The sequence below is a fragment of the Schistocerca nitens genome, chromosome 11 (genome assembly GCF_023898315.1).
Source record: "Schistocerca nitens isolate TAMUIC-IGC-003100 chromosome 11, iqSchNite1.1, whole genome shotgun sequence".
Taxonomy (NCBI): domain Eukaryota; kingdom Metazoa; phylum Arthropoda; class Insecta; order Orthoptera; family Acrididae; genus Schistocerca; species Schistocerca nitens.
The window spans coordinates 115842845-115860764 of NC_064624.1; the positions used below are offsets into that span (position 1 = coordinate 115842845).

At 46.7% G+C, this 17920-nt stretch overlaps 1 protein-coding gene across 1 annotated transcript in view; it reads left to right on the forward strand.

Moving 5' to 3' along the window:
* LOC126213468 (alpha-mannosidase 2) overlaps positions 1 to 17920 on the forward strand; it is an 834426-nt gene that overhangs the window by 363456 nt on the left and 453050 nt on the right. The window lies entirely within an intron of this gene.

Consider the following 17920-nt stretch of genomic DNA (forward strand, 5'->3'; position numbering starts at 1 on the left):
CCGTTACAACCATGCGGTCAGCCGTCCTCAGACTGCTGCCTCGGAGTGTAGCGGCAGTGGGGGAGTCTGGTGCGTCTCCTGGTACCCCCCAGGTGTTACTTGCTTCACCCACGGCCCCTGCTGTCGAGACATCTTCGCGGGTACCGGGCGCGGTTGGGCCACCCTCTCCCCAAGGGGAGTGGCGGGTTCAGCGGCGTTCGCGGCGCACGAGGCGGAGGGTAAATGTGGAGGCTGGTCGTGTGGCATCGCCCGCTCTGCCTGTGAGTGGACATGTGGCTGTTCCTTCAGCAAGGTCCGAGCAGGCACATGGGGGGAAGGGTTTATTAGTTATTGGCAGCTCCAACGTTAGGCTTAGGGAAATAGCGGAAAGGTCTGGGAAGAAGGCCACTGTTCACTCTGTCTGCTTGCCGGGGGGTCTCATCCGAGATGTGGAGGCGGCCCTGCCGGCAGCGATAGAGAGCACTGAGTGCACCCGACTGCAAACTGTTGCTCATGTCGGCACCAATGACTCCTGCCGTCTGGGTTCAGAGGTCATCCTCAGTTCGTACAGGCGGTTGGCGGAGTTGGTGCAGACAGAAAGCCTCGCTCGCGGGGTGGAATCAGAGCTAACTATTTGTAGTATCGTTCCCAGAACCGATCGCGGTCCTCTGGTTTGGAGCCGAGTAGAAGGCTTAAACCAGAGGCTCAGACGATTCTGCGGAGATCTGGGGTGCAAATTTCTCGACCTCCGCTATCGGGTGGAGGAATGTAGGGTCCCCCTGAATAGGTCAGGCGTGAGGAAGCGGCTACAAGGGTAGCGGAGTAAGTGTGGAGTGCACATGTGTGTTTTTTAGGTTAGAGAATTCCCTCCCTAGGCCCGACAAGACCCCTCTTGAGACGCGACAAGGTAGTAGTAGGCAAAACGCAACGGGCAATAACAATATTAATAAGCTATTAGTAAACTGCAGGAGTGTCTATAGAAAGGTCCCAGAAATGCTCTCATTAATAAACGGTCACAATGCCCACATAATACCAGGGACAGAAAGTTGGCTGAAACCAGATGTAAACAGTAATGAAATTCTAAACTCAGATTGGAATGTATACCGCAGAGACGGGCTGGACAGTGAAGGGGGAGGCGTGTTTATAGCGATAAGAAGTGCAATAGTATCGAAGGAAATTGACGGAGATCCGAAATGTGAAATAATTTGGGTGAAGGTCACGGTTAATGCAGGCTCAGACATGGTAATTGGATGTTTCTATAGGCCCCCTGGCTCAGCAGCTGTTGTGGCTGAGCATCTGAAGGATAAATTGGAAAAAAATTCGAGTAGATTTCCCCACAATGTTATAGTTCTGGGTGGAGATTTTTCTTTGCCGGATATAGACTGGGAGACTCAAATGTTCATAACCGGTGGCAGGGACAAACAATCCAGTGAAAATTTTTTAAGTGCTTTATCTGAAAAGTATCTTGAGCAGTTAAACAGAGAACCGACTCGTGGCGATAACATATTGGACCTTCTGGTGACAAACAGACCCGAACTATTTGAAACAGTTAACGCAGAACAGGGAATCAACTATCATAAACTGGTTACTGCATCGATGATTTCAGCCGTAAATAGAAATATTAAAAAAGGTAGGAAGATTTTTCTGTTTAGCAAAAGTGACAAAAAGCACATTACAGAGTACCTGACGGCTCAACACAAAAGTTTTGATTTAAGTACAGATAGTGTTGAGGATCAGTGGACAAAGCTCAAAACCATCGTACAATATGCATTAGATGAGTATGTGCCAAGCAAGATCGTAAGAGATGGAAAAGAGCCACCGTGGTACAACAACCGAGTTAGAAAACTGCTGCGGAAGCAAAGGGAACTTCACAGCAAACATGAACATAGCTAAAGCCTTGCAGAAATTACGCGAAGCGAAATGTAGTGTGAGGAGCACTATCCGAGAGGCGTTCAACGAATGCGAAAGTAAAGTTCTATGTAGTGGCATGGCAGAAAATCCTAAGAAATTTTGGTCTTATGTCAAAGCGGTAGGTGGATCAAAACAAAATGTCCAGACACTCTGTGACCAAAATGGTACTGAAACAGAGGATGACAGACTAAAGGCCGAAATACTAAGTGTCTTTTTCCAAAGCTGTTTCACAGAGGAAGACTGCACTGTAGTTCCTTCTCTAGATTGTCGCACAGATGACAAAATGGTAGATATCGAAATAGAGGGATAGAAAAATAATTAAAATCGCTCAAAAGAGGAAAGGCCCCTGGACCTGGTGGGATACCAGTTCTATTTTACAGAGAGTACGTGAAGGAACTTGCCCCCCTTCTTGCAGCGGTGTACCGTAGGTCTCTAGAAGAGCGTAGCGTTCCCAAGGATTGGAAAAGGGCACAGGTCATCCCCGTTTTCAAGAAGGGACGTCGAACAGATGTGCAAAACTATAGACCTAAAACTCTAACGTCGATCAGTTGCAGAATTTTAGAACACGTATTATGTTCGAGTATAATGACTTTTCTGGAGACTATAAATCTAAAGACGGTCGTGTGAAACCCAGCTCGCGCTATTCGTCCACGAGACTCAGAGGGCCATAGACACGGGTTCACAGGTAGATGCTGTGTTTCTTGACTTCCGCAAGGCGTTCGATACAGTTCCCCACACTCGTTTAATGAACAAAGTAAGAGCATATGGACTATCAGACCAATTGTGTGATTGGATTCAAGAGTTCCTAGATAAGAGAACGCAGCATGTCATTCTCAATGCAGAGAAGTCTTCCGAAGTAAGAGTGATTTCAGGTGTGCCGCAGTGGAGTGTCGTAGGACCGTTGCTGTTCACAATATAAATAAATGACCTTGTGGATGACATCGGAAGTTCACTGAGGCTTTTTGCAGATGATGCTGTGGTACATCGAGAGGTTGTAACAATGGAAAATTGTACTGAAATGCAGGAGGATCTGCAACGAATTGACGCATGGTGGAGGGAATGGCAGTTGAATCTCAATGTAGACAAGTGTAATGATAGAAAGATAGATCCCTTATCATTTAGCTACAAAACAGCAGGTCAGCAACTGGAAGCAGTTAATTCCATAAATTACCTGGGAGTAGGCATTAGGAGTGGTTTAAAATGGAATGATCATATAAAGTTGATCGTCGGTAAAGCAGATGCCAGACTGAGATTCATTGGAAGAATCCTAAGGAAATGCAATCCGAAAACAAAGGAAGTAGGTTACAGTACGCTTGTTCGCCCACTGCTTGAATACTGCTCAGGAGTGTGGGATCCGTACCAGATAGGGTCGATAGAAGAGATAGCACGCTCAGTAGCTCGGTACGGGCTTTTGTTGAAGTTTCGAGAACATACCTTCACTGAGGAGTCAAGCAGTATATTGCTCCCTCCTACGTATATCTCCATGAGGATAAAATCAGAGAGATTAGAGCCCACACAGAGGCATACCGACAATCCTTCTTTCCACGAACAATACGAGACTGGAATAGAAGGGAGAACCGATAGAGGTACTCAAGGTACCCTCTACCACACACCGTGAGGTGGCTTGCGGAGTATGGATGTAGGTGTAGATGTAGATGCGGATAAGATTCATATCATCTCGACTGCTAGAGATACGATTCCATATTCTGCTAACAGTCATTGGATCTCGACCGAAGCGAGCAGCAATGTCGCGATACGATAAACCGCAATCGCGATAGGCTACAATCCGACCTTTATCAAAGTCGGAAACGTGATGGTACGCATTTCTCCTCCTTACACGAGTCATCACTACAACGCTTCACCAGGCAATGCCGGTCAACTGCTGTTTGTGTATGAGAAATCGATTGGAAACTTTTCTCATGTCAGCACGTTGTAGGTGTCGCCACTGGCGCCAACCTTGAGTGAATGCTCTGAAAAGCTAATCATTTGCATATCACAGCATCTTCTTCCTGTCGGTTAAATTTCGCGTCTGTAGCACGTCATCTTCGTGGTGTAGCAATTTTAATGGCCAGTAGTTTATATACGAAATCCGCCCCGATGTTTATCTATCGTGCCAGCTAAAACCCCTGCCCACCTATACCACCCACCCCCCCTCCTTCTCCAATGACTTCCAAACCCTTCTCTTGATTACACGGCTACTTTTCAACTCTTTATAGCCTGAAGGTATATTTCGACTTTAACAATTCGCAGTTTTTTGTGGTTGAAAATACAAACCAGATCAGATTTTTTTTTAACTGTAGTTCTTTTTCTTTTCCAAAACGGGTGTGAGATACTCGACGGGTCACAGTGATACAGACATCGATAAATAGTGTGTCATGAGAAATGGTACAGATAAAAAGTTTTTTCTCTCATTAACACATAAGTACACTTTACATTGGGAACACCTTCCATGAAGTCTTGATTCTACAGGGCGTTCCGAAACTACTCGGTCATATTAATAGAGGAGGTAGAGAACATTAAAATAAGCCGGCCGGAGTGGCCGAGCTCTAGCCGCTACGCTCTGGAACCGCGCGACCGCTACGGTCGCAGGTTCGAATCCTGCCTCGGGCACGGATGGTTGTGCTGTCCTTAAGTTAGTTAGGTTTAAGTAGTTCTAAGTTCTAGAGGACTGATAACCTCAGCAGTTAAGTCCTATAGTGCTCAGAGCCATTTGAACCATTAAAATAAATCTATTTGGTTACGCGCCCAATAGTTTCATGAAGTTACGATAGGTGGCGGCGCTATCCGTAGCATTCGAATTGGGGATGACTTCCAAGCAGAGAGCTGTCACTGAGTTTATTCTGGCGGAAAACCAGAGCATCGCAGATATTCATAGGCGCTTGTAGAATGTCTACGGAGAGCTAGCAGTGAACAAAAGAACGGTGAGTCGGTGGGCGAGGCGTGTGTCATCATCGTAAGAAGGTCGCGCAAACGTATCCATATCCGGCGTACTGGGCGGCAGCACGCGGCTGTGACTCCTGCGATATTGGAACGTGCGGACACTCTCACTTGAGGTGACTACAGATCACAATCAGGAATTGTGACACGCAGACAATTTCAGGTGATGGACGGATCACAGTCACCTCGCTGCACAACTGGACGTCTCCTATGGTGGTGCCGACACACTTTTCCACCAGTTGGCGTTACTCAAAGGTGTTATACCCCCTGCGATTCTCACTGCCTAATCGAAAACAGAGAGACGAAGGACCACCTGTCCGGAGCTGCTTGTAAGTTATGAGGCTGATGAGCATTTTTTATCGAACATCATCACAGCCAATGAAACACGGGTTCAACACTTCGCACCACCACACTATGTCTCCACCAAAGAAAAAGTTCAAAGTCGCACCCCTCAGCCAGTAAAGCCATGGCAAAGACCTTAGAGAGACGGAGGACCATCTGTCCAGAGCTGCTTGTAAGTTATGAGGCTGATGATGAGCATTTTTTATCGAACATCATCACAGCCGATGAAACACGGGTTCATCACTTCGAACCACCACACTATGTCTCCGCCAAAGAAAAAGTTCAAAGTCGCACCCCTCAGCCAGTAAAGTCATGGCAAAGACCTTAGAGAGACGGAGGACCATCTGTCCGGAGCTGCTTGTAAGTTATGAGGCTGATGATGAGCATTTTTTATCGAACATCATCACAGCCGATGAAACACGGGTTCATCACTTCGAACCACCACACTATGTCTCCGCCAAAGAAAAAGTTCAAAGTCGCACCCCTCAGCCAGTAAAGTCATGGCAAAGACCTTAGAGACACGGAGGACCATCTGACCAGAGCTGCTTATAAGTTATGAGGCTGATGATGAGCATTTTTTATCGAACATCATCACAGCCGATGAAACACGGGTTCATCACTTCGAACCACCACACTATGTCTCCGCCAAAGAAAAAGTTCAAAGTCGCACCCCTCAGCCAGTAAAGTCATGGCAAAGACCTTAGAGAGACGGAGGACCATCTGTCCAGACCTGCTTGTAAGTTATGAGACTGATGATGAGCATTTTTTATCGAACATCATCACAGCTGATGAAACACGGGTTCATCACTTCGAACCACCACACTATGTCTCCGCCAAAGAAAAAGTTCAAAGTCGCACCCCTCAGCCAGTAAAGTCATGGCAAAGACCTTAGAGAGACGGAGGACCATCTGACCAGAGCTGCTTATAAGTTATGAGGCTGATGATGAGCATTTTTTATCGAACATCATCACAGCCGATGAAACACGGGTTCATCACTTCGAACCACCACACTATGTCTCCGCCAAAGAAAAAGTTCAAAGTCGCACCCCTCAGCCAGTAAAGCCATGGCAAAGACCTTAGAGAGACGGAGGACCATCTGTCCGGAGCTGCTTGTAAGTTATGAGGCTGATGATGAGCATTTTTTATCGAACATCATCACAGCCGATGAAACACGGGTTCATCACTTCGAACCACCACACTATGTCTCCGCCAAAGAAAAAGTTCAAAGTCGCACCCCTCAGCCAGTAAAGTCATGGCAAAGACCTTAGAGAGACGGAGGACCATCTGTCCAGACCTGCTTGTAAGTTATGAGACTGATGATGAGCATTTTTTATCGAACATCATCACAGCTGATGAAACACGGGTTCATCACTTCGAACCACCACACTATGTCTCCGCCAAAGAAAAAGTTCAAAGTCGCACCCCTCAGCCAGTAAAGTCATGGCAAAGACCTTAGAGAGACGGAGGACCATCTGACCAGAGCTGCTTATAAGTTATGAGGCTGATGATGAGCATTTTTTATCGAACATCATCACAGCCGATGAAACACGGGTTCATCACTTCGAACCACCACACTATGTCTCCGCCAAAGAAAAAGTTCAAAGTCGCACCCCTCAGCCAGTAAAGTCATGGCAAAGACCTTAGAGAGACGGAGGACCATCTGTCCGGAGCTGCTTATAAGTTATGAGGCTGATGATGAGCATTTTTTATCGAACATCATCACAGCCGATGAAACACGGGTTCATCACTTCGAACCACCACACTATGTCTCCGCCAAAGAAAAAGTTCAAAGTCGCACCCCTCAGCCAGTAAAGTCATGGCAAAGACCTTAGAGAGACGGAGGACCATCTGACCAGAGCTGCTTATAAGTTATGAGGCTGATGATGAGCATTTTTTATCGAACATCATCACAGCCGATGAAACACGGGTTCATCACTTCGAACCACCACACTATGTCTCCGCCAAAGAAAAAGTTCAAAGTCGCACCCCTCAGCCAGTAAAGTCATGGCAAAGACCTTAGAGACACGGAGGACCATCTGTCCGGAGCTGCTTGTAAGTTATGAGGCTGATGATGAGCATTTTTTATCGAACATCATCACAGCCGATGAAACACGGGTTCATCACTTCGAACCACCACACTATGTCTCCGCCAAAGAAAAAGTTCAAAGTCGCACCCCTCAGCCAGTAAAGTCATGGCAAAGACCTTAGAGAGACGGAGGACCATCTGTCCAGACCTGCTTGTAAGTTATGAGACTGATGATGAGCATTTTTTATCGAACATCATCACAGCTGATGAAACACGGGTTCATCACTTCGAACCACCACACTATGTCTCCGCCAAAGAAAAAGTTCAAAGTCGCACCCCTCAGCCAGTAAAGTCATGGCAAAGACCTTAGAGAGACGGAGGACCATCTGTCCAGACCTGCTTGTAAGTTATGAGACTGATGATGAGCATTTTTTATCGAACATCATCACAGCTGATGAAACACGGGTTCATCACTTCGAACCACCACACTATGTCTCCGCCAAAGAAAAAGTTCAAAGTCGCACCCCTCAGCCAGTAAAGTCATGGCAAAGACCTTAGAGAGACGGAAGACCATCTGACCAGAGCTGCTTATAAGTTATGAGGCTGATGATGAGCATTTTTTATCGAACATCATCACAGCCGATGAAACACGGGTTCATCACTTCGAACCACCACACTATGTCTCCGCCAAAGAAAAAGTTCAAAGTCGCACCCCTCAGCCAGTAAAGTCATGGCAAAGACCTTAGAGAGACGGAGGACCATCTGTCCAGACCTGCTTGTAAGTTATGAGGCTGATGATGAGCATTTTTTATCGAACATCATCACAGCCGATGAAACACGGGTTCATCACTTCGAACCACCACACTATGTCTCCGCCAAAGAAAAAGTTCAAAGTCGCACCCCTCAGCCAGTAAAGTCATGGCAAAGACCTTAGAGAGACGGAGGACCATCTGTCCAGACCTGCTTGTAAGTTATGAGACTGATGATGAGCATTTTTTATCGAACATCATCACAGCTGATGAAACACGGGTTCATCACTTCGAACCACCACACTATGTCTCCGCCAAAGAAAAAGTTCAAAGTCGCACCCCTCAGCCAGTAAAGTCATGGCAAAGACCTTAGAGAGACGGAGGACCATCTGTCCAGACCTGCTTGTAAGTTATGAGACTGATGATGAGCATTTTTTATCGAACATCATCACAGCCGATGAAACACGGGTTCATCACTTCGAACCACCACACTATGTCTCCGCCAAAGAAAAAGTTCAAAGTCGCACCCCTCAGCCAGTAAAGTCATGGCAAAGACCTTAGAGAGACGGAGGACCATCTGTCCAGACCTGCTTGTAAGTTATGAGGCTGATGATGAGCATTTTTTATCGAACATCATCACAGCCGATGAAACACGGGTTCATCACTTCGAACCACCACACTATGTCTCCGCCAAAGAAAAAGTTCAAAGTCGCACCCCTCAGCCAGTAAAGTCATGGCAAAGACCTTAGAGAGACGGAGGACCATCTGTCCAGACCTGCTTGTAAGTTATGAGACTGATGATGAGCATTTTTTATCGAACATCATCACAGCTGATGAAACACGGGTTCATCACTTCGAACCACCACACTATGTCTCCGCCAAAGAAAAAGTTCAAAGTCGCACCCCTCAGCCAGTAAAGTCATGGCAAAGACCTTAGAGAGACGGAGGACCATCTGACCAGAGCTGCTTATAAGTTATGAGGCTGATGATGAGCATTTTTTATCGAACATCATCACAGCCGATGAAACACGGGTTCATCACTTCGAACCACCACACTATGTCTCCGCCAAAGAAAAAGTTCAAAGTCGCACCCCTCAGCCAGTAAAGTCATGGCAAAGACCTTAGAGAGACGGAGGACCATCTGTCCGGAGCTGCTTGTAAGTTATGAGGCTGATGATGAGCATTTTTTATCGAACATCATCACAGCCGATGAAACTCGGGTTCATCACTTCGAACCACCACACTATGTCTCCGCCAAAGAAAAAGTTCAAAGTCGCACCCCTCAGCCAGTAAAGTCATGGCAAAGACCTTAGAGAGACGGAGGACCATCTGTCCAGAGCTGCTTGTAAGTTATGAGGCTGATGATGAGCATTTTTTATCGAACATCACCACAGCCGATGAAACACGGGTTCATCACTTCGAACCACCACACTATGTCTCCGCCAAAGAAAAAGTTCAAAGTCGCACCCCTCAGCCAGTAAAGTCATGGCAAAGACCTTAGAGAGACGGAGGACCATCTGTCCGGAGCTGCTTGTAAGTTATGAGGCTGATGATGAGCATTTTTTATCGAACATCATCACAGCCGAATAAACATGTGTTCATCACTTCGAACCTTCCAACCACCGTACTACTTCTCCTCCAAAGAAAATGTTCATAGTCGAACCTTGGACTCTGAAGGGGTTATTCAGTTTGATTTCCTCCCCCATGATGGAACGATCAACTTTGTGCTACCCTCGGGCAACTAAAGAAACTACTTCAGCGTGTTCGTCACCACAAAAATTCAAACAAACTTCTTCTTCTCCGTGATACTGCGAGGTCTCAGAGAAGTGTGCACACCCGAGAGGGCTCACAATACTTCATCAGATTTTTTTTCCTCATCCACCCTCCAGCCCAAATCTCGCATTTCCGACTTCCACCTATTTGTCCCAATGGAGGATGAATTACACAGGAAGCAGTACGTGGATGATGCGGGAGTCTGGATGCAACAAGACGTTGGCTCCGACGTAGACCAGTAGACTGGTACATTTCAGGCCTACATGCCCTAACAGTAAGGTGACGTGAGGCCTTCGCACATTCTTCTCCTTCTTCTTCTTCTTCATCGTCGCCTTGTCCCACGTCACGTAGACTCGGCGTTGCTCTTCTGGATCCTTCTCCTCCATAGTTCTCTATCTACTGCCTCTTCCTCCTTCCATCTTTTCTCCCTTAGCTCGCCAGATATCTTATCCTTCCACCTTCATCTTCGGTCTTCCTCTCCTTCTCGCTCCTTCATTCTTTATATCTTCAACTCTGTTTCCGATATACTCTTCCCCTTTTCTCCGTAAGTGACAGTACCACCTTAGTCTGCTCTCTTGTACCTCTTTCCCCAAGGGTCCCAGTTTCACAGCTCCTGTAACAAATTCATTTCTAATCCTGTCCTTCCTTGTTACCCCACACATCCACCTCAGCATCCTCATTTCCGCCACTTCCATCTTCCTTTCCTGGGCTACTGTGATTGGCCACGTCTCTGCCCCTTATATCATAGCAGGCCTTACCACCGACTTGTACACTTTCCCTTTCAACCCAGTGCTCACCTTCTTGTCACACAACGCTCCACTCATTTTCTTCCATTTGTTCGAACCGCAATTTCTTCGTTGTCATGCCTCTGTATGTACGACCCCAGGTATTTAAATTTGCAGACCGATTTCAGCTCATCACCGTGGATCTTGCAAGACCTTATCTGCACACCATTCAGTGCTAAATATTCTACTTTGTCCTGCTAATTTTAATCCCTCTTTGTTCTAGTGCCATCCTCCAGCTTTTCGTCAAGTCTCTCCATGCCCTGCTCACAAAGAACCACATCATCCGCAAACATCGTATTCCACGACACTTCCTTCTTCACATCTTTCACCAGCAAATCCGTAATCAGGTCGAAGCGGTAGGGACTAAGCGCAGACCCCTGATGTAACCCTACTTTCACTGGAAACTCCTTTGTTATGCCCATATTACTTCTCACCTGTGTCATTCCTCCTCTGTACATTTCCTTCACTAACCTCTCATACTTCTCTGGCACGCACTGCTCTCTCATGCCTTCGCACATTCAACGGTGATGTTGTTGTTGTTGAGGTCTTCAGTCCTGAGACTGGTTTGATGCAGCTCTCCATGCTGCTCTCTCCTGTGCAAGCTTCTTCATCTCCCAGTACCTACTGCAACCCACATCCTTCTGAATCTGCTTAGTGTATTCATGTCTTGGTCTCCCTCTACGATTTTTACCCTCCACACTGCCCTCCAGCACTAAAGTGGTGATCCCTTGATGCCTCAGAACATGTCCTACCAACCGGTCCCTTCTTCTAGTCAAGTTGTGCCACAAACTTCTCTTCTCCCCAATTCTATTCAATACCTCCTCATTAGTTATGTGATCTACCCACCTTATCTTCAGCATTCTTCTGTAGCACCACATTTCGAAAGCTTATATTCTTGTCCGAACTATTTATCTTCCATGTTTCACTTCCATACATGGCTACACTCGATATAAATACTTTTAGAAACGACTTCCTGACACTTAAATCTATACTCGATGTTAACAAATATCTCTTCTTCAGAAACGCTTTCCTCGCCATTGTTAGTCTACATTTCATATCCTCTCTAGTTCGACCATCATCAGTTATTTCGCTCCCCAAATAGCAAAACTCATCTACTACTTTAAGCCTCTCATTTCGTAATCTAATTCCGGCAGCATCACCCGATTTAATTCAACTACATTCCATTATCCTCGTTTTGCTTCTGTTGATGTTCATCTTGTATCCTCCTTTCAAGACACTGTCCATTCCGTTTAACTGCTCTTCCAAGTCCTTTGCTGTCTCTGACAGAATTACAATGTCATCGGCGAACCTCAAAGTTTCTATTTCTTCTCCTGGATTTTAACACATACTCCAAATATTTCTTTTGTTTCCTTTACTGCTTGATCAATATACAGATTGAATAGCATCGGGGATAGGCTGCAACCCTGTCTCACTCCCTTCCCAACCACTGCTTCCCTTTCATGCCCCTCGACTCTTATAAATGCCATCTGGTTTCTCTACAAATTGTAAATAGCCTTTCGATCCCTGTATTTTACCCCTGCCACCTTTAGAATCTGAAAGAGAGTATTCCAGTCAACATTGTCAATAGCTATCTCTAAGTCTACAAATGCTAGAAACGTAGGTTTCCCTTTCCTTAATCTTTCTTCTAATATAAGTCGTAGGGTCAGTATTGCCTCACGTGTTGCAACATATCTACGGAATCCAAACTGATCTTCCCCGAGGTCGACTTCTACCATTTTTTCCACTCATCTGTAAAGAATTCGCGTTAGTATTTTGGAGCTGTGACTTATTAAACTGATAGTTCGGTAATTTTGAAATGTGTCAACACCTGCTTTCTTCGGGATTGGAATTATTATATACTTCTTGAATTCTGAGGGTATTTCGCCTGTCTCATACATCTTGCTCACCAGATGGTAGAGTTGTGTCAGGACTGGCTCTCCCAAGGCCGTCAGTAGTTCTAATGGAATGTTGTCTACTCCCGGGGCCTTGTTTCGACTCAGGTCTTTCAGCGCTCTGTCAAACTCTTCACCCATTTCATCTTCATTTACATCCTCTTCCATTTCCATAATATTGTCCTCAAGAACATCGCCCTTGTATAGAGTCTCTATATACCCCTTCCACCTTTCTGCTTTCCCTTCTTAGAACTGGGTTTCCATCTGAGCTCCTGATATTCATACTAGTGGTTCTCTTTTCCCCAAGGGTCTCTTTAATTTTTGTGTAGGCAGTATCTATCTTACCCCTGGTGATATGCGCCTGTACATCATACATTTGTCTTGTAGCCATGCCTGCTTAGCCATTTTGCACTTCATGTCGATCTCATTTTTGAGACGTTTGTATTCCTTTTTGCCTGTTTCACTTACTGCATTTTTGTATTTTCTCCTTTCATCAGTTAAATTCAGTATCTCTTCTGTTACCTAAGGATTTCTACTAGCCCTCGTCTTTTTGCCTACTTGATCCTCTGCTGCCTTCACTATTTTATCCTTCAGAGCTACCCATTTTTCTTCTACTCTATTTTTCACATTCTTGTCAGTTGTTCCCTTATGCTCTCCCTGAAGCTCTCTACAACCTCTGGTTCTCTCAGTTTATCCAGGTCTCATCTCCTCAAATTCCCACCTTTTTGCAGTTTCTTCAGTTTTAATCTACAGTTCATAACCAATAGATTGTGATCAGAGTCCACATCTGCCCCCTGGAAATGTCTTACATTTTAAAATCTGATTCCTAAATCTCTGTCTTACCATTACATAATCTATCTGATACCTTGTAGTATCTCAACGGTGATAATTTCGAAAAATACGGCGCTGCAGCCAAAGGAGTGGGCAGTAACGTGGAATATTGGAATAGTGATTACAACCAACCTGCTCGCCCAAAAAGAAATGCGTTGCACTGCATACTGGACACCGACCGGGTCCCGCCGGAGGGCGGTCCGGCCCGTGTAGTTGGGGAGCGGCTCGGCTCGGCTCGGCTGCCGCCCTGGCGAGTCCCGCAGTATTGATCGGGCGGGCGCGGCCGTGGAGGTGGGGGCGGACGCCGACACAGCGGAACACGCCCTGCCCTGCCCTGCCCTGGCCTCGCCTCGCCTCGCCTCGCGCGGCGCGAGCCGCCCTCCTCCAGTGGGACACTCCCACACCACAGCACCGCCCCCTGCATCTACGTCCACACTCGGCGAGCGGCGGAGGGTACTTTGTGTATCACTTGCCCACTCCCGTGTTCCAGTCCCGACTAGTTACTGCCAAGACAGATTGCCAGTAAGCCTTGCTTTGGACTCGAATCTCTCAGAGAGATGTACACTAATAGCGAGAACATCAAGCCACGTACCGACTAGCCGATAGGTCCGTCTCTGGGACCGATAACAGCGGCTGCGCGTCGTGCCGTGGGAGCAATGAGGCCTTCGTAGGTAGCTGGAGGGAGTTGGCACTATATGTGCGCACGCAAGTGGCCAAATTCCCGTAAATTCTGGGGACGGAGAAGATGAGCTCCGACGCCACGTGCAGTCACATCCCATATGTACACTGGCCTCGCATTCTGTAGGACGACGGTTCAATCCCGCGTTCGGCCATCCTTATTTAGGTTTTCCGTGATTTCCCTAAATCGCTCCAGGCAAATGCCGGGGTGGCTCCTTTGAAAGGGCACGGCCGACTTCATTCCCCGTCCTTCCCTAATCCCACGAGACTGATGACTTCGCTGGTTGGTCTCTTCCTCCAAACAACCCAACCCCAACGCAACATCCCATATGTGTTCGATGGGTTTCACATCTGGAGAGTTGGGAGGCCAGCGCGTCAATTGGAAACCGTCACTGTCTTGCTGGAACCACTCCATCACACTCCTGGCCTTGTGAGGTGTAGTATTATCTTGCTGAAAAATGCCACTTTTGTAGGGAAAACTAATCGGCATGAAGGGGGTGTAGCTGGCGCACAACTGATGTGCGATTCTCCTTGGCCGAATGTTCCCCAGAGCATAAAGGAGCCGCCGGCAGCTTGTCTCCGGCACGGAAGAAATGAGGCCGTGGCAGGTCTCTGCAAGCAGTTGGCGCCACAACTACGCACACAAGTCACCTACTTCCCGTAAATTCCCGAGAGGGGGGCGAAGAGTTATGATGTCACGTTCAGTCACATCCAACATATGTTCGATCGGGTTCAGATCTGGCGAATTGGGAGGCCAGCCCGTCATCTGGAACTGGCGAGTGTGCTCCTCGAACGACTCCATCACACTGCTGGCCTAGTGACATGGCGCGTTATCTTGCTGAAGAATGCCACTGCCATCGGGGAACAGGGTCGTCACGAAGCGGTGTACATGGTCTGCAACCAGTGCTGTACGGTACTTCTTGGGTCATCCACTGCACGCACGGGTGATCATCTGAATGTTCCCCAGAGCATAATGGAGCTGCCGCCAGCTTCTCTCCGTCCCGCTGTTCTCTTCGAAGACGACGGATTCGCGCTTTCCCATTAGCACGATAGAGAAGGTATCGGGATCATCAGACCGTACAATGCTCTACACTGCTCCAACATCCAATGTCATGTGCCCATTTCAGTCGTAGTCGCCGATGTCGTGGTGTTAACATTGACTCATTGGCTGCGGAGGCCCATCATTAGGAGTGTTTGGTGCACTGTGTGTCCAAACGCACGTTCTCTGCCCAGCATTAAAGTGTGGTGTTAGTTCCGCCACGGTTCGCCGCCTGTCCTGTTTTACCAGTCTGCCCAGCCTGTTGTTCTTGTTATGCTCTTCAGTCGAGAGACTGGTTTGATGCAGCTCTCCGCGCTACTATATCCTGTGCAACCTTTCTCATCTCTCAGTTCCTACTGCAACCTACATCCTTCTGAATCTGCTTGGTGTACTCATCTCTTCGTCTCCCTCTACGATTTTTACCCTCCACGCCGCCCTCCAATACTAATTTTGTGATCCCTTGGTGCCTCAGAACACGTCCTGCCAACCGATCCCTTCTTCTAGTCAAGTTGTAGCACAAACTCCTCTTCTCCCCAATTCTATTCAATACCTCCTCATTAGTTACGTGATCTACCCACCTTATCTTCAGCATTCTCCTGTAGCACCACATTTCGAAAGCTTCTATTCTCGTCTAAACTATTTATCGTCCACGTTTCACTTCTGTACATGGCTGCACTCCATACAAATACTTTCAGAAACGACTTCCTGACACTTAAATCTATACTCGATGTTAACAAGTTTCTCTTCTTCAGAAACGCTTTCCTTGCCATAGCCAGTCTACATTTTATATCCTTTCTACTTCGACCATCATCAGTTATTTTACTCCCCAAATAGCAAAACTCCTTTACTACTTTAAGTGTCTCATTTCCTAATCTAATTCCCTCAGCATCACCCAACTTAGACTACATTCCATTATCCTCGTTTTGCTTTTGTTGATGTTCATCTTATACCCTCCTTTCAAGACACTGTCCATTCCGTTCACCTCCTCTTCCAAGTCCTTTGCTGTCTCTGACAGAATTACAATGTCATCGGCGAATCTCAACGTTTTTATTTCTTCTCCATCGATTTTAATACCTACTCCGAATTTTTCTTTTTGTTTCCTTTACTGCTTGCTCAATATGCAGACTGAATAATATCGGGGACAGGCTACAACCCTGTCTCACTCCCTTCCCAACCACTGCTTTCCTTTCGTGTCCCTTGACTCTTATAACTGCCATCTGGTTTCTGTACAAATTGTAAATAGCCTTTCGCTCCCTGTATGTTGCCCCTGCCCAGCCTATGACGTCCGATATCTATAATGAAGCGTACCTTTGCTTCGCCACGTGTTCAAGACCAATGGCTCTGAGCACTATGGGACTTAACATATGAGGTCATCAGTCCCCTAGAACTCAGAACTACTTAAACCTAACTAGCGTAAGGACATCACACACATCAATGCCCGAGGCAGGATTCGAACCTGCGACCGTAGCGGTCGCACGGTTCCAGACAATAGCGCCTAGAACCGCTCGGGCACCCCAGCCGGCATGTGTTCAAGACACTCACCACAGCACTCCTGTTTGAACACCCGACAAGTCGTGCAGTTCTCGACATGCTCTTGCCGAGTATCCGGGTCATCACAATCTGCCCTCGGTCAAACTCGGATAGATCGAGCGCCTTCCCCATTCTACACACGGACAGCAGGCTCACTGATGCTACGTGCAGCGTGTGTCTGAGTACCAGTCATTCTTGGTCGTGTGTCGCGTTTATATCCATAGTAGCTGAATGGTCACAATATTCTGGCTGATCAGTATACGTAGCAGGAAGCAATAAATTGGTCGATTCCTCAAGGAACGGTACGCTTTCGGAATTTTAACAGTAAGCGAAACTGCGACGCAGAATGCCTCTCTTGCACCGTCTATCACTGGAGCCCTCGCGCTTACAAAATTAACCTATAACGAAAGGTGCTGCTCTCCTTTATATCTTCTCTGCTGCCTCTGTCAGCCCTATATGCTATGGATCCGAGAGTGAAGAGCAATATTCGAGTGCTGGTCGAACGAGTCTGTTGTAAGCTACTCCCTTCGCTGATGGAGTGCATTTACTTAGGATTCCTCCAGCGAATATCTTTGTAGCATCCACCGTATTAGCGATTGGTCTCATGTGATCGCTCCACTTCCAGAAACCCCATATGCATACTCCTAGATATTTTATGAAAATAACTGCCTCCAGTGATTGTTGTGCAATTGTGTATAGTCATATAGTTAATAGTCTTTCTCTCTGCCTACGTTAAATCCGCTTATGTTGAGAGCCAATTGCCACTGCCTACACCGAGTGTCGGTTCTTTGCAGCCCTTCCTGCATTTCGATAAAATTTTGTAGCGTTCCGATTTCTCTGTATCCAACAGCACGATTCGCGAATAACCTCATCCTTCGACGTCATCCATTATGTCGTTTTTATACAGGGTGGTCCGTTGATAGTGACCGGGCCAAATACATCACGAAATAAGCGTCAAACGAAAAAACTACAAAGAACGAAACATGTCTAGCTTGAAGGGGGAAACCAGATGGCGCTATGATTGGTCCGCTAGATGGCGCTGCCACAGGCCAAACGGATATCAACAGCGTTTTTTAAATAGGAACCCCCATTCCTTATTACATATTCGTGTAGTACATAAAGAAATATGAATGTTTTAGTTGGACCACTTTTTTAGCTTTGTGATATATGGCACAGTAATAGTCACAAACATATGGCTGACAATATTAGACGAACATTTGGTAACAGGTAGGATTTCTAAATTAAAATAGAGAACTTAGGCACGTTTGAACATTTTATTTCGGTTGTTCCAATGTGATACATGTACCTTTGTGAACTTATCATTTTTGAGAACGCATGGCCGGCCGAAGTGGCCGCGCGGTTCTGGCGCTGCAGTCTGGAACCGCGAGACCGCTACGGTCGCAGGTTCGAATCCTGCCTCGGGCATGGATGTGTGTGATGTCCTTAGG